At 35.6% G+C, this 20,368-nt stretch overlaps 1 protein-coding gene and 1 non-coding gene across 2 annotated transcripts in view; one reads left to right on the top strand and one right to left on the bottom strand.

Moving 5' to 3' along the window:
- Nucleotides 1-486: 486 nt before the first annotated feature.
- The window catches only part of LOC149069129 (neurotactin-like), a 70,772-nt gene continuing 50,890 nt past the window's right edge, over nt 487-20,368 (top strand). The window contains exon 1 of the mRNA XM_089250656.1: nt 487-680. The gene's annotated coding sequence lies outside the window, so the exon portion shown is untranslated. The remainder of the gene's footprint in view (nt 681-20,368) is intronic.
- On the bottom strand, nt 6,625-6,696 carry TRNAC-GCA (transfer RNA cysteine (anticodon GCA)). Its single transcript has one exon. It is a non-coding gene; the product is annotated as a tRNA-Cys (tRNA).

The raw sequence follows: 20,368 nt of genomic DNA, 5'->3' as shown, positions 1-20,368 counted from the left end.
TACATTACATCATCTAGATCAGTCGACTCCACGTTTGACTCTGGTGTGGGGGGCAATTCCAACGCCTTCGGGGGCGTGCCCCCCCCCCTGTATCTCCGCCCATGGTCTTGTCCCTTATTCCTAGTCATTGACAGATGAATAGGATGAAAAAAAAGAAAGAAACCCGACATTTTTCCTGTGCAGAAAAAAAAAATTACAAACCCATCGGGGGAGTGGTTAGCACCCCTAAATCGAGTCAGTGCCATCTATCGTAGACTTTTGGAACTCTCCCTTTGATTGTAATTCCTGTAAACCAAAATTTTTTCTCCATCTTTTTAATAATTTTTTTTTTCAATTTCTGACGAACTTCTGACGCACCCTGTACCTGCACTTCCGGTACTTCGATAGGACGTCGCAACTGTTTAACTTGGTAGTCAACAGATGGCGCTGATCTGAACTGCCCTTGAATTGTAGGCGTGACGTAGCTGTAGCCTAGCTAGCCGTAACGCGTAACAGGGGTCAGACCGGAAAAATCGACCCGGCATTTCGGTTTGGGTTTTGCAAGTGAGCGAGTGTGCGACCATTTCTTACCGAGAAGGGAAAAACAACAATTTCTTATTTTTCACATCTTTACCTGGATTTTAATACCTCAAGCGCGGAGGTGAAGAGAAGCTCGTCTCTCTCTTACGAATTATATCTGTGTAAGTTAAATTTTTTTTCCCCATAATTTTCTAAAGTTTAATGAATTTTTATTCTTAAAGAATATTTCATCGATTCAAAATATGAATTTCAATAGTGAGAAATATTTTTTTCGCGTATTTTATTCAGATTGGAAGAAAAATATCGATGCTGTCCGTTACATTTTGATTGATATACTTTGAATTCTTCGAGATATGATGAAATAAATTTCTCTTGAATCTTTATAATTAAAGAATAGTGACGGAAGAAAAATACGTAAAATTATATAATTTTTAAATTAATATAAATAAATGTGTGGAAAAGATTTTTGTCTGTGATTTAGAGAAGATTCTAGAAAAGAAATAATGAAATGATTACATTGCTGCTCTCTGATGGAAATTGGAGGAGTTTCATAACTATGTGATATTTATTTATTTTTAAATTATTTTTCATAATTCCGAAACCCAAGTATTTCAGAGAAATCTGCTGAGATATTGAAAACTACGTTGAATGATTAGGTGATTTGTTTTTGGTAATTATTATGCCATTCTGTAATGCTCGTAAAAATATTTTTATTAATAATTTTCGAATTGATCTTTCAACATATTATATACAAAAATGCACTTAAAAGTACTTTAAATTGAATAATTTAGTTCAACTTGTATGGTTTTCGTCTATAAATGTCTCGATTTACTTTCCTATGTTTCCCAAGAATGAAGATTTACACCATAGGGAGAGAAATAATTAAATAGTGTAAAATACGTATATTTTCCTTCATAGTCTTAAGAAAAGTTCTATAATTTTTTTCTGTTGAATTTTTATTTTCATTCTTTGATAATGAAATAATAATTTTTATCAAATTCTGTTGGATAGTTTTCTTTAAATTCGTTTGAATTATGAATTATTTTCTTCACGTTCTTTTGATTGATTTTCTTCAAATTTCAAATCCTTTGGATTATTTTTCTACAGAACCTTTTGATGAATTTTTTACAAATACTTTTGATGAGTTTTTTACAAATACTTTTGATGAGTTTTCTACAGAACCTTTCGATGAGTTTTCTATAAATACGTTTGATGAGTTTTCTATAAATACGTTTGATGAGTTTTCTATAAATACGTTTGATGAGTTTTCTATAAATACGTTTGATGAGTTTTCTATAAATACGTTTGATGAGTTTTCTATAAATACGTTTGATGAGTTTTCTATAAATACGTTTGATGAGTTTTCTATAAATACGTTTGATGAGTTTTCTATAAATACGTTTGATGAGTTTTCTATAAATACGTTTGATGAGTTTTCTATAAATACGTTTGATGAGTTTTCTTTATCCTCTTGATGAGTTTTCTTTATCCTCTTGATGAATTTTCTTCAAATGCTTTTTAAGAATTTTCTTCAAATTATTTTGGTGATTCAAGGAAACAGTTATTTTCCGGATATTATGCTGAGGTGAGCTCGGAAAGAAAAGTCATCACGTCTCCGCCGGGACTCGAACCCAGGCCCTCTTGCATACCGGGCAAGCATGCTACCATCTACACCACTGGAGACACATGAATCTGTCTTCCTAATTTCACGCACTGTGTCGTGAGGCGCTGAAGTAGAGGCAGTGGTAGCCTCTCTTAACTTCAGGAAATGGCCCCCGGGTGGGACGGTTTAGAGAGATATAGATGGTTAGGAAGGCAGATTCATGTGTCTCCAGTGGTGTAGATGGTAGCATGCTTGCCCGGTATGCAAGAGGGCCTGGGTTCGAGTCCCGGCGGAGACGTGATGACTTTTCTTTCCGAGCTCACCTCAGCATAATATCCGGAAAATAACTGTTTCCTTGATATCTCTGGCTGAGAAAAAAGCCATCTATATCTCTCTATTTTGGTGATTATTATGCCAAGAAACGTGAAGAGAACATTGATAATATTTATAAAACTCACTGCTGATGATAATTTTAATAATTTCCATAAATATGCAAAATTTAGTTATTTTAAAATTATTATCACGATACAATTTTTTTTCAAATTATTTCGATGGGTTTTTTCTTCGAATCCCTTTGATTAATTTCTTTGAATTCTTTTGATTGATTTTCTTTAAATTATTTTTATTAATTTTGCATTCCCTTTAATTCTTTATCATCAAAAGCACTAAGGCTTGGAATGACAATAGTTAATGAATACTACATTAAAAATATAAACAAATAAATATATATTTATGCATATCTAATTTGCCAGAATTAAAATTTCTGATGGCTATGTACATAGTTTTAAAAAACACTCTAGTATAAATTCTTTTTTAAATGGTTTTTTTTTTCAAGTGACCCACCAATTAAATTTTTTTAAAATGGCCTGCATTCTAAGTAAGGCCATGCAACAATTTCCTCCTACCTAGAAGGATTTGTACTGTTTCCCATAAAAAAAAGTAATACGATACAGTGGTGTCAAATTGCATGATTGAATATCCAACGAACCAAGTCCTTCAGGTTTTAAGGTCCCGACTCCAAGTGGATATTTGTCCCGAAACAAACTGTGGATGAATATTTTTAACAAACGAATTATTTTCTTTGGATGATCGTGAGAAAAAAATAAGTTGCGGTACGACAATACTTCTCCCATATTAGTCACGTTGTTTTGAAATGTATTCTTCCGCTTTGGTAATAAGCGTGTATATTTCTCTTCCCAGTCTAGTAAATTACGTGGTTGTTTTGATAGCGTCTTTGTTACACGGGAGATCAAATGTTGGTCCATCCGTCCTTCTCCTTTATAATAATGATAATAATAATAATAACACAGTACGTTGGTCAGAAAGAAAGAGCATCATATACTCTATTTTTTCTTTCTCTTATGTATCAAGGTCGAACTCGAAACAAGTTCTGCTTGTGTTGTGAGTGTTATTGCTGTAACAGGCAAACGCGTTTCAAAAAATATATAATAAAAGTAGAAAAAAAAGACAGAGTTGTAATTACATCACGTGACATGAAAGTATTAGTCACGGACAGAGAGTATAACTGAGGGCCTTTCCACCCCCCCCCCCCTCTTCAGGTTTTTTTTTATTTACTTGTTATTTGTATAAGCTTCAAATTAAGCCCATCCTCTGCCGGACGGGATTATATCGAATTAATGAGGATAAAAAAAAAATAGGTAAATAAACTACAATAACTGAATGCTACTTGTGTATTTCTTATTTCTGTCAGGAGATGAATAAAGGTCACATCAGTGATTTCTAGCCTTTCCTCTTAAGTTTAAGGATTAGATACAATTAAACTAGAGATTAGGGTGATTTTTTTTTTGGTAATCAATTAACTTCTAACAGCCAAATCGCGTGTTTAAAAAGTCGAATCACACTAATATGATTACACGGTATTATCCAGAAATGATTTGTGTAATTCGGATAGCAATGAGATGGGTCTGGAAGAATGGGATACTGTGCATGGTTGTCACAGAAGTTGTGCTGGTGTATTGGTTAGCGCAATTGCCCTGTTTGGAAGAAGACCGGAGGATACAACTAACTTTCCTTTCCAAAATTTTCCTGGGCATTTTATCCAGAAAGTTTCGAGAGTGAGGTAATTTTTCCTCAGCCCAATACATCCAGGAAAAAGAGGTATTTTCTGGATATTATGCCGAAGGGAACTAGCAAAGAACATTTTCCTAATCACCGCCGGGAATCGAACCCCGGTTCTCTTGCAGTTGGGCAAGCGCGCTGTCCATATACATCACAGGAGATACGATTTTGCTTTTCTTATTCCGTGCACTGATGCATGACGCGCTGAAGTACTCAGCAGCCTTCAAGACTTCAGTGAATGGCATTTGCAAGGCGAATTGAAATAGGACCGGGATTCGATTCCCGGCAGAGAACAGTAGGATTTTTTTTTCAAGTTTTCCTCGGCATAATATCCAGGAAAATGTCTCTTTCCTCGATACAGAAAGTCTCTTTCCTGCAGTTTATATGACAACTGCTAGAAAGTTGGCGTTGGAAGATCTTTAGAGCCAGGAAGATCTTAGAGATCTTACCAGCCAAGATTGGAAGATCTTAGAGCTGGTATCTGCCATTCATTCTATCTTTGGCCCCAAATGTGCTCGATTAGGTTCGCGTCAGGGGAATTGGATGACCTTACCCAAGTGATTTTAGCTCAGTGTCCGGAAGGACGTGGTTGTGCCGGAAAAAATTTCAGCCGGTGACCCGACCGGTCACCAGGTCTGTATAAGCAGCAGGCCTGGATAAACAGTGGACACTGTGGACCATCGGGGAGGGCAACCCTTTCTCAATAAAAATTCGATATTGACATTTCTACCCAAGCAACTTTACTGCCATGGATATAGTTAAGGTGTCTGTATAAGGATATTCTAGTGGCTATAGGTATAGTGACCATCCATCCGCATTCGTCACAATAATGCGACTTAACTTTGTATTTTGGTTTTAAACGTTTTCCCAGAAATCAAAAGTGGATAGGAGTCCCTTGCTTTACGTGAATAGTTGGTTCCACAAAATAATCGCCTAAAACGAAATCACGTAACGTGAGGTGAATTTAACATGGGCGAGATAGAGATGGAGTGCTTCCTTAGAAACATAAATCAAACTTTTAAATAAATCTCGTGAATTTTTTTAACTTAATATGAATGACTTTAATTAATTACAGTAAACCCCCCCCCCCTCTTAACGGACACCCCTCTTTTACGGCCAAGTAATAATTTCCCCTTGCATAGTAAAAGTATGCATTTCAAACCCCTTATTAACGATCACCTCTCTTTTACAGATGAATTCTTTTGTCCCCCAGTGTCCGCAAAAGAGAGATTTTACTGTAATAGTTTTTACTTCTGTCCTCACCACTTTTGATTAATTTTAGTGAGTGTGGGGGGAGCCTAGTATTATAGGGTGATAACTTTCCCCTAATGAAACAGTCGAGATTAGGCTGACATTTTTCGTCTTTTTTTATGAAAACATCAGTAGTAAGAGAGTATTCCCATTTCAAATAGTCCCGCCGCAGAGAGCAGGCAGACCGTCAACATAATACTTAAAATTCCGCAGAGGTACAAGGTGCATGTTCGGTTAAGTAGTAGACGTAGTAGTAGAAAGAGTCAGAGAATTCTCAATGCCCCTTGCAATATGACAATTATAGTTCCATTATATTGGCACATTATGCATGACATCATTATATGTATATGATAATTATAGTTTTAACAAAGTTCAGAAAACCTAAGCCGCTCGGGAATTCTCATTGGCGAGCGGCTTAGGTTTTCTGAACATTGATCAGCGGTGGTCAAAAAATCGAATAGAAAGCTCGGCTTCATTGTTGAAAAAAGGTCTCTTCGCGTTCTCCTAAAGTCATTCTTCCGCTTTCCCGAGGTTTAGTTTGTCCTGGACTGGAGTATGCCGTAAGGTTTCGGAGACCAATGCATTACACAGGGATATAGACTTGGTGGAAAGGGTGCAGAGAAGAGCTACGCGTGCTCTTGTTGGGACACAGGGCTTGAGTTATGCAAACACCAAACATGGTCCCCGCTCTGTCCCTTGTGGGATATAAGCAGGCTATCTTGCGGCTGGGCCATGCTGGAAAAAAAAAAAGCCCCGCTAGCCACCAAGACCACGGGCCGAACTCCGACCCACGCCATGCTGGAAAAATTCTCTTGATGTCCGGGCCCGTAAGCCACAGGACCCAACCCCACCGAGGCCCCCATCGCCTCCGACTCGCGGCAATCACACCCCCAAAGTCGCCGACTGCCAAGGAGCCCGACAAACCAGTCACGGCCCAGGCTCTGTCCCTCCAGGGATATTGCCAAGGAGCCCGGGCGGATCGCCCGCAAGAGACCAACGAAAACAGCCCGAGCCATCCGCCTTCATCACCGTACTCTGTTCCCAACATCAGCCAATCTGCAACACCAACTTCTCTCACATCTTGTCTTCTGTTGGGTTTTTTCATAGGTCCGAATCTGAAAATAGAACATGAAAAAACAGGATACACGTGCACAAATTCAAAGCTTGCCGCAAGGGGGCACCCGGGTTTGAACCGGGGACCTCTCGATCTGCAGTCGAATGCTCTACCACTGAGCTATACCCCCCCATGGCTTGAGCTATGAAGAAAGACTTGATTTTTTAAATATGTATACATTGGAGAAACGCAAGTGGGCAAATATGATCGAAGTGTGTAAAATTTTCAACGGGATGGATAGGATTTACCATAAGTTATTAATACATCATCAATCAACTACTTTGACAAGGGGACACCAGCATCGCTTAGTAAGGGACAATTCCAGGTTGTGGTATCGCAGGGAATTTTTCTCCAATAGGGTTGTGAATAAATGAAACAGCTTACCTCTGGCGGGGGGGGGGGTCTTGAATTCTAACATGATTGATACGTTTAAAAGACGATAGACATTTGGGATAAATCAAGAAGCTATGAACACTTGGATAAGACAACTATAATCATTTTTTTAGGGTAGTGATAATTAATAATAAATTATTATTATCATTATTACTACTATTATTACATTTTTTGTTATGTAGTTGAATCCCGTTATAACGAACTCAAAGAGACCGTAGAAATCACTTCGTTATAACGAAATTCCGTTGTAAAGGAATTCCAGGTTATTTAAAAATGTCCCTACGTAAACTTATCTGGGGGGATTAGAAAAGTGTTCGTTAAAACGAGATTTTCGCTATAACGGTATTCGTTAAAACGGTATTCGACTGTATATGCTTTTATACTGTATTGGGTTGCTGTATTTTGGTTATATATTTGACATCCATATTTTTGATGGGCAACTTGCCTGTTGTGGCATTTGTGTTTGTATTATGCATTTTAGGATATTTTTCCTTGATGAAAATTTTGATAGCACTGCCAAATAAATTGCTTTTTACCAAAAGCTGTTGATTAGTGAGATCTGGCGAATTTGATTCGAGCGTTTGTCCCGCATTTTTTTCATCTAAATCATAAAGATACAGCGGATTCTATCATTTTAACCACATCATATCTCTAATTTGCAAAGCCCATTTACAAGATTCACGTCACAAACTACAGGCCAAATTTTTTAGGTCACGATTACTAAAATCTACTTTTCAAAATCGCGTAAAGCGAGGGATACCTGTAATTTTTCTATCACATGATCTTAAAAAAATTTCTATAAACTTTCCTCATCATCATAGCCTCACAGGCACATGTACAGACGAAAGATGGCTTAGCTCATCACCAACAAAGGTTCCCAGAACCTGTCATGATAATTCTATTTATAGAACCAAAAAAAATTTTTTTTTCTCCTGTGGGGTGAGCAACTGATGTCTGCAGTTCTGTAGTAAACAAGGGTTTGTCCATCCGAGAAAAATGGAGTGTCACCCGGCGGGATTGAATCCATGGAAAGAGGAGCGAAAGAGATAGATATGAGGGGAGGGCTAGAGAGCTTGTCATTAAGGTCCCACAGCTGTTGTTGTAGCATGGAAAGAGAAACCCATCCTAACTCCCCCCACGTTACCCTTGTTTTCCATTTTGTAGTGATGGGGGCACGTGCCCTCCTTCGTTTTACAGGATGATGTTGATGTGCGTGTATGTGGGCTTCCCCCCCGGATACGTTTTCCATATTATCTCTTCTCTTTCGTCTCCCAGTTCTGATAAAAAAAAAATGGACTAGGTTACAGCTGTGTTCGTGGTGATTTATATCTGTAAGCATCAGGTTTTAAAATTGTTCCGTTGGATGGGTTCATTCGCCAGGGCTTTTTGAAGGAGGGGTATAAGTCATATACAGTAGTATGCTGTATAGCGCAAGGGTGCTCAACCTTTAGATGAGCGCAGGTCAAGGAGTAATAAAATTTATTTTGAAGAGTGTAATAATCCGAATTATAAATATGTCAGTGAAAAAAAAAGCGATTAACGCTGATTATCTCTAAATACCTCTTTTTCATGTGTCCCGCCCGTTCAAATTTCTAATAAAATTTCCTGGAACGGTGGAATATCACTACAAAAGGAAGAACGTTTCCGTAATTGTTTTAATACAATGGTAAATAGTATGTTATTGGAAGATAGATGTAAATGCTTGGCTTCCGTTCATGCATAAGATGACGTCAGATGTTAAGATGTGTTGAAGTAAAAGAAAAAAAAAATTCGTTTTCTTTTTTTTTCACACCGTATTTGAGTATTCAATACACGTCAATGTTTCTCGGGGATACACAAAGAGGAGAGGTTCTCTTTTTTCATAGAACTTTTTCAATATTTCATGAAGCAGAACTCATTTCTTCCTACTTTCCATAAAAAAAATACTTGAATCGTATGTATTTTTTTTTTCTTCTTTGAATCTTTCTAAAGTCTTTTCTTTAGAAATCTTCAGTTTTCGTTTGATGTTTTTTTGTGTGTATGTACGTACGTACGTACGAATATCTATTGAATTTGGTCTTCGGGAGGGGGGGGGGGAAATGAATGATTCATCAGTATATCTCGAGATTCGCTTTTATGCAGTTCTTGAGCCATAAAAACTCCAAGCGTCACGTCTTGTTCTTAACTCACAAGCGTTCGATCACTTTGAGGATCCTATAACTTTTTAACTTGACACAATGGCCTCAGGTAGTTTCTTGACTTAAGGATAACATTTGCATTTTTTTTTACAACGGTGTAAGAATGTATTTTCAAAATGTACCATTCTAAACATCTTGTTGGAAAATTAAATAATACAAGCGGACACAAAAAGAAAAGAGGACACGTTTAACATCTCACCCGAAAATAGGCATCACATGTAAATTACTTGCATGAGTTAGTACAGAGCTTTCCAACGTTTTAGTTCATGCGGAACCCTTGACTGTTATGAGACTGTTCTACGGAACCCTTGATGGTTACGATATTATTCTACGGAACCCAAGAGAAAAAAAAAACATTAATGTTTTCCAATATAGCAATTTTTATGATAACACCAATGGAAATTTTTATTGCTTTTGATACCATGGAACCCCTGGAAGGAAGGATCTCGTGAAGTCTCAGGAGTCCGCGGAATATCAGTTGGAAATCCATGAGTTAGTTTATTTATCTGTAATTTTTTTTTTTGTAGCTGATTATAAATTTTCTACGTGCTATTGCTTAGTCGCCCGGCAGATACCAATGTAATAATCCAGTTCATGACCATGATCGTCTCCACAACATCAGGGGGCCCTCGGGCAAAGTGATATCACGGTCCCCCCCATCTAGCCAAAAGTATCAACCCACAAATTTACATTCTTAAGTCTTGAAGATCATGGTATCATATCTCATTATCATTACAGGAGGTCCCAGATCGTGCCCGGGTGGTCCAAGCGTTACGTCGGCCCTGCTCATGACGCACGGGAGCAAATTCTTATCAGAAAAGTCACAGGGTGTAAGACATAAGCGAATACAGGCTCTTCGAACGGGGGGGGGGGGCAAATTTTGGATTCCATCTATGCTAGTAATACGAATTTTTTAGGGAATGGGGTACGGTCGCCCCATCCGCCCTCCCACCGTATCCTCCTATAGTGTAAGGTCCAGATTTCATAACAAATTTTTCTAAGCCATATTCATGACTGTCACACAGCCTTTCTGCAGCAGAAGCAAATAGTGACCAAAGTTAAATTCTGCACGCCCGTACCACTATCGCAGAGCATCATTATCTTGGACAAGAATGAAGTCGGCACTGATTTCTTTGAGTTGCAGCAAAAGCTGTTCACTGAGTTAAAGCAGGGGTATTCAACTCTCGTCCATCATAAGCAGAGTACCCAAATAGCTATTCTGACAATGTGTCAATACTCAAATCTGCGTAATGCTTATTGTCGAATGGAAATGTTTTGTCCTAATGGGAAAGCTGGGGAAGATAAAAATATCTCGAAATCGGGCAGAAACATCGAGCACTCTTGGGTTCTTCATCGAATATAGCGTCGCTCTGGGGGTAAGGGTTATTATAATTTACTTAATAATTCTATTATATAATAATATAAAAATGAGGAGAATCATGAGGATCACCTCCACACTTATAATATAATATTATAATTTACTTGATATCTTTCTCCTTAAAAAAAGTCTACCGTGTACGTTTCCATAGGGTACATCTCAGAAAATTGACTTTTGGTGTATATTGCTGGAGTGTGTGTTTGGTAAGAATTGGATTATCGCATTGACTTCTACCAGAGGACGCGAAGGGTTCTCCCATAAAAAAAAATTTCTAATTTGCTGCAAAAAATGTAAACACGTGCGCGCTTAGCACGTGTGTGTGTGTAATACGGTGTCTTAACGGGTGGGGAATATTTCCATATTAAATATTGAAATCGTCTATTTCTTTTTTTGCCCGCCTTGTATATTAGATATACAACGAATGAAAATATTTTCCGTTCCGTTTATTGAACCGGTAGTGCTCGTATCAAATGACGGAAGTACATGAGTTTGTTCGTTTTCAACGGATTATATTAATCCTTGAAGGTGTCAAGAAATGACTTTGATGACGTTTCTCTAAAGTTCTGTTTCCGTGACAAAAGGATTCTTTCAAGGTACTTGGGGTCATTGACAACTTGGTTTGAAGAAACGACCATTGGATTAGTTGGTCTAAAACAAGGGTGCTCAACCTTTCGGGAAGCGTGAGCCACGCGAATCCAACAATTCTTGGGCCACAATGAAATTGAATAGTTCGAAATTTCCTATTGAAATACGATAATGGGAATTTCGAATGATAATAAGATCAGCGGTGCTTTAATTTGTCTGAGCCCAGGGCCACGAATTTAACAGAGGGCTCCCCAATCATTGAAGACTTTTTCTTTAAATTTTTCGCGTTTTCTTTTTTTATTCGATTTAATTTCGTTATTGGCGATTCCCATTCTATGTTTCCCCAGGGGAAGGCAGTTTTTATGGAAGTAAAAATTTGAAAAAGTGGGCACCCACAGAAATGTTCATACCTTGAGCACCCGAACTCCTCTTGGCTAGGTTACAAAATTTTTCATTGAAATCACCTCCACATATACCTTCCTGTTATAAAAATATTTCATTCATAAGAATCATTCTTTCATAAAGAATCCGGAATTTACGACTTGTCACCGTAAAATTTCATTAATGTATGGTCATGGTCCTGCACAAGGGTAGGGTTGACAGGGCTCCACGGGGCCTGGGACGATTAAGGCTGGAATTTCTAGACTGCATATTTTTTATGCTTTTACATATTTAGGTATTTTACGCAATAGAGCGTTTTTCATGATTTTCAGTAATTTTAAGGGTTTTTTCCATGATTTTCAGTAATTTTGAGGCATATTTTCATGATTTTCAAAAGTTTTAAGGCATTTTTTTAATGATTTTCAGTAATTTTAGGGTATTTTTCGCGATCAGAACTAAAAGGCATATTTTCATATTTTGGAGCATTATTTTTCATATTTCAGCATAACAACGGAGAGGGATTTCCCCCCCCCCCCAAGCTCTCTCTCTTCCCTGCTTTTCTTTTTGTTTTCCGCAATTGGCGGTTTCAGCAATAATTGGCACAATTTTACTTTTACCTTTGACATCGTTTTTGGCAATGATTGGCAATTTTTCGGTCACATTAGCAAACTATTGGCAGTTTTATTTGTGTACCTTTAAGGCCACAGATGGAGCATGTACGGTCTACCAGAATATAATTCCACTCCCTATATCTTAATGCCAGTCCTCCATGAGACCAATTACATACCAATCCCAAGTACTCATGTTGAATTATGAATAATGAATGCCTCCAACATTCATTATTCACAGTATTTATGATTCGCTTGATGTTCCATCTCAATTTAAATATCACTGGGTGTGTGTGTTATCGATCGCTAAATAAAAAAAAACTCTATTACTTAGAATGGGTGTAATGGATGAAAGAGTATATAATAAGATCCGTTAAAAAGTCGGTGGGTAATTGTTCCAGAAGTTTCGGGCATCCTTGGAACGCACGCTACTAGTATGTACTAGTAGTCATTAGCGATTTAAACGGGATCCCTTCTCTCTTTCTCGCGGAGCTGGAATGGCTCCTCGAATGGTAGGATTCCTGTTGTTCCTTGATGTTCGTAATTACCATAAATTACGTGCATGCCATTCCATGGCTCCCTGTAATTCGTAATGAAGATTTACTCTCTCTCCGTCTTTTGCATTGAAGGTGGAGGAGTAGGAATATGATATAGTGGTTATACTGTGTCTGAGGAAGGAGGGGGTTGTTATATCTTGGAACACATTTCTCGTGTCTCGTTAGGGGAGTTTGTTGAACTCGACGGTTTTTAATTTCATCCACCCATTTCATTTCAGAAATTATCTTGAGGATATGCAAGGAATAAGTCGCATTGTTAAATAGTATAAGAGATAATGATTATTGGGGATTATATATTCTAAAATATCATAAATAGTATGTCATTAGAAACATTGATGTCTTTAATTTTCGAATTATTGTGTAGGTTATTGAAACCTTTGAATAGCGTTTCAGAATTTCGAGAATCGATCTAAGGTTTAGAACCTCTTAAATAGTCACTACTCCCTTCCCCCTTTAATGTATTCTAATTAATCAAGGAAATGTTTTCAAGCTTGCGCCCCTGAAATTGCTTTCTAGCACTCCCATCGAATGAGAATCTAGAATCCATAGATCAGTGTTCAAGCTTATGAGCACCCTCAGAGCTTTTGGGAAAAACTCTGAGGCGATTCCGTTCGGGAATCGCTGACTGGAGTCAGCAATCGCATCAAAAGAGACTGATCAAATTCAGCCCATGCTGGCAAAAGTGAGGGGGAAAAAAAGTCATGCTGTATGTTCTGTTTGTTTAACGGGCATGTTGGAAAAAAATTGTTTGACAGAAACTGTTATAAAGATATTTGTCTTTTGGGATATTGTCAGGAAAATATTAACTGGGTATTGTTGTGACAACATTGTTTTTTACTGATATTTTTGAGACAACATTGTCTTGCGGGTATTTTTGAGAAAATGTTGTTTAGCATGCACTGTTGGGTAAAAGAACCGACGACATGTTGTTGGGTAAACGAATCAACGACATATTGTTGGGATATACGAATCAACCACATACTGTTGGGTAAACGAGCCAACGACGCATTGATAGAAAAACATTGTTTTTGTGGAGCGTTGTTGGTAAAAAATTGTTTAGCGGAGCATTGTCGCGGGGGAAAAGTTATTTATCCGAGCATTGTTAGGAAAACATTGTTCATAATTTAGCGTTGTTAAGGAAATTTTTTTTAGTTGAGAAGTGTTGGAAAACATTGTTTAGCATGCTCTGTTGGAAAGCATTGTTTAGCATGCTCAGTTGGAAAACATTGTTTAGCATGCTCTGTTGGAAAGCATTGTTTAGCATGCTCTGTTGGAAAGCATTGTTTAGCATGCTCTGTTGGAAAGCATTGTTTAGCATGCTCTGTTGGAAAAAATTGTTTAGCGTAAATTGTTCGGAAAACATTTATAGGCATTGTTAGAAAAAAATCGTTTAGTGGAATGTTATTTGGGAGAAAGTTTTTAGCGGAGCTTTAATGAAAACACATTGTTGAGGGTGGAGTTTTTGAGAAAACATCAACAAAGCATTGTTGAACGTTAATAAATATTAAATAATTAATATTTATTAACTAATAACTTAATTATATTTATATATATATATATATATATATATATATATATATATATAACTTAAAATATATTTATATATATATAACTTAAATTATATTTATATATATATATATATATATATAAAACTTAAATTATATTTATAATATAATTAATTATCATAATAAATGAACGTTGTTCAAAATATTTAGTTGAGTGTTGGGAAAAAATGTTTAGTGGAGTAATTATTTTTGGAAAACATTGCTTAGTGGAGCAGTGTTCGAAAAACATTGCTTAGTGGAGCAGTGTTCGAAAAACATTGTTTGAGGTATCATTGTTCGAAAAACATTGTTTGAGGTAGCATTGTTCGAAAAACATTGCTTAGTGGAGCATTGTTCGAAAAACATTGTTTGAGGCAGCATTGTCCAGGAAACATTGTTTGAGGTAGCATTGTTCAGGTAACATTGTTTGAGGTAGCATTGTTCAGGAAACATTGTTTGAGGTAGCATTGTTCAGGAAACATTGTTTGAGGTAGCATTGTTCAGGAAACATTTACGAGGCATTCTTGAGAAAGCATTAATGAGACATTGTTAGGAAAACATTGTTGGAGCATTGTTTAGGAAAACATCAATGGGACATTGTTAGGAAAACATTGTTGGAGCATTGTTTAGGAAAACATCAATGGGACATTGTTAGGAAAACATCAATGGGACATTGTTAGGAAAACATCAATGGGACATTGTTAGGAAAACATCAATGGGACATTGTTAGGAAAACATCAATGGGACATTGTTAGGAAAACATCAATGGGACATTGTTAGGAAAACATCAATGGGACATTGTTAGGAAAACATCAATGGGACATTGTTAGGAAAACATCAATGGGACATTGTTAGGAAAACATCAATGGGACATTGTTAGGAAAACATTGTTTGCTGGAGCATTGTTTAGGAAAACATTGTTTGCTGGAGCATTGTATAGGAAAACATTAATGAGGTATTGTTAGGAAAACATTCAGTGCAGCATTGTGGAAACATTGTGTAGTCCAGATAGCATTTAGAACTAGAGTTCATGTAAGTTTAATGTTGAGTTGGGTTCCACGAGTCACATTTAACCTGCTGGCCAGAAGTTGAGCAAGTATGATTCAGTTAAATACCGTAGTTTTTTATGCGAAAGCTATGCCATTCACCAGATTTATTGCCGCCAAGAATTTGGCCATCGTCAGATGAAACATAAGAGTAGAAACATACAACTCATAAATCAAATTCCGAGTTATATATTCTGATCCCAATGTTTCAAAAACAATTTTATGGTCGAATTCTTCTCGAACAATTTATTGTTTTCCGAGTGTATACATCATTCCTGATTTCCTTTCATGTACATATTGTATTCCATATAAAGTCTTTTAACACACGCTCTGAGAATTCGTATAACATATTCTTATATAAAATATGAGATTTTTTTCCCTTTTATATAAAAAGAAAATTTTTTTTTTTTCAAATAAGGAAAAAAAAAATTGAGTTTGAAAAAGTATAATACATTTTTTTTTGAAGGGATAGTTTTTTCCTATGTAATACTCCAAGAACATTCCAGAATGTTACCTTTTGAAGGGTATTTTTTTTACAGTTATCTTTTTTGACGGGTTTACTCCCGTAAAATTGCCGTTCAAACGCGGCAAATGTTTTCCACTGAAAGAATATGTTTTTTTGGGGAATAATAAAAAAAAAAGGGAAGAAAGTCAGTTTTTTGTGTGACTTTCATTTTTAGTCAAAAATGTTTCACTGGCAGTTTGAGAGGTTAAAAAAAATATAAATATATATATATGTATGTATAAAGAAAAATAATCTAACGGTTGTTCTTATCTTCTTTTCGGAGTTTTTGGAGAAATAAAACTTTTTTATGTACCTCGGGAAATTCTTTACTCAAAGTATTATTTTTGACTTTTCAGTAGCGAATAAAAAACGTTCGGATCTTAATATTTTTCTAGCTCCTTTTATTCGGAAACAATATGCTTAAAGATTATATTTACTCGAATACTTCAACCCGAAATCGTAAATATTCTCGTATTGAATTCGATAAGGATTGGGGATTGTTATCTGAGTTTAAATCGCATGATCAAAAAAATATTGAATTAATTCCCCCCCCCCCCCCTTTTTGATACTATTATAAGTGTTATATTATAGCAATGGCTCTCAACCTGGGGGTCATATGACCTCCTTGTGGTCCTGGGATATTCTTGAGGAGGGAGGGGCACGGGTGGAAGTAAAGTGGAAGGGGAACCATGTAGGCCGTTAGTTGGCACGGAGAAGTGTTGAAAAAATTCAGATGAGAAGAAATAAAGCTTTATGTGAAATATGGAGAGAAAAAGTATGACTGTTTTCGGAATTCAGCGGAATTCTCGATTTGACCAGGTCATCTTAGCGTATGGATCCATCCACGCATTCTTAAAGTCTTCTACAAGATACTATCTAGCTTCTCAAATAATACTATCTAGGAGGATTTGGCATTGCCTCAGGGGAACTCCACAAGAGATAAAGAAGCTTACTAAGCTCTTGTCCAGGGATCCAGAAATTAACCTTATTTATAAAATTTTTGTTCCCTATAAATTTACTGAGAAAAAATCAATTCAATAAGTAGAAAGAGTCTTGCTACTGGCTAAAGATGGGACTCCTGGGTAAGACGGGGAGGGGGCTCAAGAAGAAAATATGGACAAAAGGGGCCATTGGCGAAAAAAGGCTAAGAAACACTTGGGTACTTGTGTAGGGATCCGAGCTAGATTTATATTAAACATGTGTTATCAATGAAAGATGGGAGCTTTTTGAATTTATGAAGTCTCATTCGTGAAGATTCACTTTTGAAGACTTATTTTGAATGATGAAGTCTTATTTTTGAAGATTTATTTTTGAGAACTTATTAATGAAGACTTATTTTGTGAATTATGAAGAATTAAATATTAAATTTTTTTAAATGAACTTTAATTTGGAAGCTTGATCGACGTATTAACAATAGATGAAACTTGACACAGACACTCTTGGATGAACACAAGCTATTATTGCTCTAAGTTAAATCTGAGGTGTGTGTGTCTATCCTTCCCAGAATTTCAGAAAGAAATATTTTATTGTTAATTAATTTGAAATTATTGTCTTATTTCCTAGGTCTCATTTAAACTAAATATATCTGGATTATATTCACTAACTAAACAGTTGAGAAAGAGCACTCTTTTTGCCTTTTTTTCATAGCTCCACCCCTAAATTCAGTCATTCTTTGCTTATTTCTTATATTGTCTGTCCCATATCTGTTAGATATTTCTCGAAGGAAAATCACGTAAAACCAGAAGGCAAAGAATAAGAAAAAAAATTCATGTTGGATTACATACGCATATCATAACTCACAATCCTTCATTCCGAAGAATTCCCAAAATCAATACTTCGCATCGAACTTTTTATCCGAACCGCAAGTAGTATCAAATTCCGAAAAACATATCGATATTCTTTCATTTCTATTTCTTTCGTGGGAAGAGTTGCTCGTGCCACTCACAGAAACACACACAAACACATATACAGTGCATGCATACTTCAAATGGAAAAAAATTTGCATGCATTCGGAGCTCCGAAAGAAGAAGAAATCTACATAGCCTGAAGAACTATGGATCTATAGATTGTTGCTCTGTGTATCAATACTTAATGAACCATGTACCAAAAATAATAAGAAAATAAAATTGCCTTCAAGGCACGCGTCTCGCTTTTTTTTTTTTTTTTTTTAAAGTTTTTCCTTCTTTTCCAAAAGCGAGAATTTTCTTAGAATAAATTTAGGAAATGCTTATTTTATCGGAGATATAGAGCGTTTGTTTGCTCAAGAGTCTCCCAATAAGAATAGAAAATGGAAGTAGAAAAGCGAGTTCATTTTTTTTTTTGTATTCGTTCAGAGTTGTTTAACGAGCGTTTGTGTTATGGCCCATTACACTTTTTTACTCCATAAAAAATATATGTATAACACTCTGGAATACAGTCTTTTTTTTCCATTTTCTTGTAGCATCAGCAATTCTTTAGGCGATCACTGAAGGAAATAACACTAAAGGCTCTTTTGGAACACGTTTGTTCTGAAAATAAACATCGCAAACGGCAGGTAACACGCGCGCACTTATTTTTGTTTTTCCTACGGTGTGCTTTTTTCAAGGGCCCGTGAAACCAAATGAACAAAACTTCGCCGATTAATCGCGTGATTCTAATCAATTAATAAAAAAAAATTAGTTTGATTAGAAATTTATTTCCAAGTTTCACAAAAGTGGAATTGAATTAGTTTTTTAGACATTTCGTTTTACTGTAATTGCATTGGAAATGATCATTATAGATTTCTTTGGAATTTGCATAGGCTGATCGTCGGAGTTCACTTCACTTCCTACATGATTTGTCAATTTAATCCAATGAAAAATCACTCAATTTTAAATTGTAGAACAGCAGTTGTTATGGCTACTTGTAAGTACCATATATTTTCCATCTCCATATATCTCCAATTTAGGTACAGAAATGGAACAGAGTCCATTGCATTTTTGCGTAGATTATAAAAAAGAACTTCTCTATTAGCATGCAATACGGGAAGTTGAACTTTTTTTGGAAATTTTTACGATGTTTACAAAAATTCAAATTTTGATCTGTTTTAAAAATATCTGTGAATTAATTTCTTTTATAAATTCTGATTTTTCACATCTAATTTTTTCAATGATTCTATTTTTAAAAAAATATTTTTTTTTCAAAAATTTTAATTTTTCTTATAATTTTATTTTTTTTAAACCAAATTTTTTCCAAAATTTTAAATTTAAAAAAAAATTTCTAATAATTCTATTTTTTTCCAAAAAATTCAAATTTTGTCCAATCTAATGCTTTCTTATTGTTATGATTTTTGTATAATAATTCTTTTTCTAATAATTCCAATTTTTTTAAATTCAAATTTTTTGAAAAATTATAATATTATTTGAACTTTAATTCTTTCTAATAATTTTTATTTTTTTGTAGTAATGTTTTCTAATTATCCCAATTTTTTACACATGAAATCTAATTTTTTTCAAATCTAATTTTTTTATATTACAGCAATTTTAATTTTTTTTTTGTTACAATTCTATTTTTTTTCTAATTATTCAAATTTTTAAATCTAAATTTTTTCTAATTATTACAATTTTTCCAAATCAAGAAACTACATTTTTCGTAATTCTAAGAAAATTAAATTCTAAGACCTAAACTTTATGGGTATATAAAGTACGAAAATTTGAATGTTAAAAGAAGAGTCTGGAGAGCTCTTTGAGTTATAACAGATTATCAGATACCTATCCGGTATTAGGGAGCTCCCATCTCTAGAATTAACAATGTTTAATCAATTAGAGAAATATTGTGGCCCAGGGCATGCGGATATAGGGTTGAAAATGTCTCTAAGAAATTCGGAAAAAAATTTATATTTCTATAAATTTCTTTTCAGCTAGATCTATACCGAGAGATACCCAAGCGGTAGATTATCTCTCTGCATAGATGTAGTTAGAAAGAGATATCCTGAGAACTGCCTTACATTAATAACTGCTCTAGCTAGAGATCCATACCGAAGATATCTATGTACTTGATTAAGTATACAAAGATATGTTACGGTAAATGTGATCACTTTTACCGGCGCTTATGCATAATTACGCAAGCGTCACGTCGTTGGTAAATATGACAAATCGTACTATATGATATACTATACGTCATAATTCATGTATTACATCATTATATCGGGGGTACGATCGTAAAATATCTTATCATTATAATTATTATCGGGTCCGACTATATTAATCACGCATAAGCAGGGCTGTCTAAAGAGATCCGGGACGAGTGATTTTTCCGAGGTCCTACCTGGCAAATTCTCGAAAATTTGAACCGGTTCCCATTTTTGTGAGGCCCCTCTTCTCTTGAGGCCCATGTGTTAAGACGGCACTGCGCATGACTCATTTGGATTTTTTTTTTCATATTTATCAAATGCACCAATTACATTAGGGTATCACACATAATCACAGATAAAGGCGATAAATTTCAAGAACTTATTACCACGACGCTTGGGTATTATGCATATTCACCGATAAAAGTATGATAAATTTATCAAACATACCAAGACGTTTGGTAAATATGTATAACAACCTGTTGTCATGTATAATAACCAATTTTATCCCATTTACCGCAACATACAGGGTGGGCAAAAA

Source organism: Pholcus phalangioides, unplaced genomic scaffold (genome assembly GCF_987345545.1).
Source record: "Pholcus phalangioides strain wild (caught in Gottingen) unplaced genomic scaffold, Ppha-v1.0 ptg000024l_1, whole genome shotgun sequence".
Classification (NCBI taxonomy): domain Eukaryota; kingdom Metazoa; phylum Arthropoda; class Arachnida; order Araneae; family Pholcidae; genus Pholcus; species Pholcus phalangioides.
This window is presented reverse-complemented; position numbering and strand designations above follow the sequence as displayed.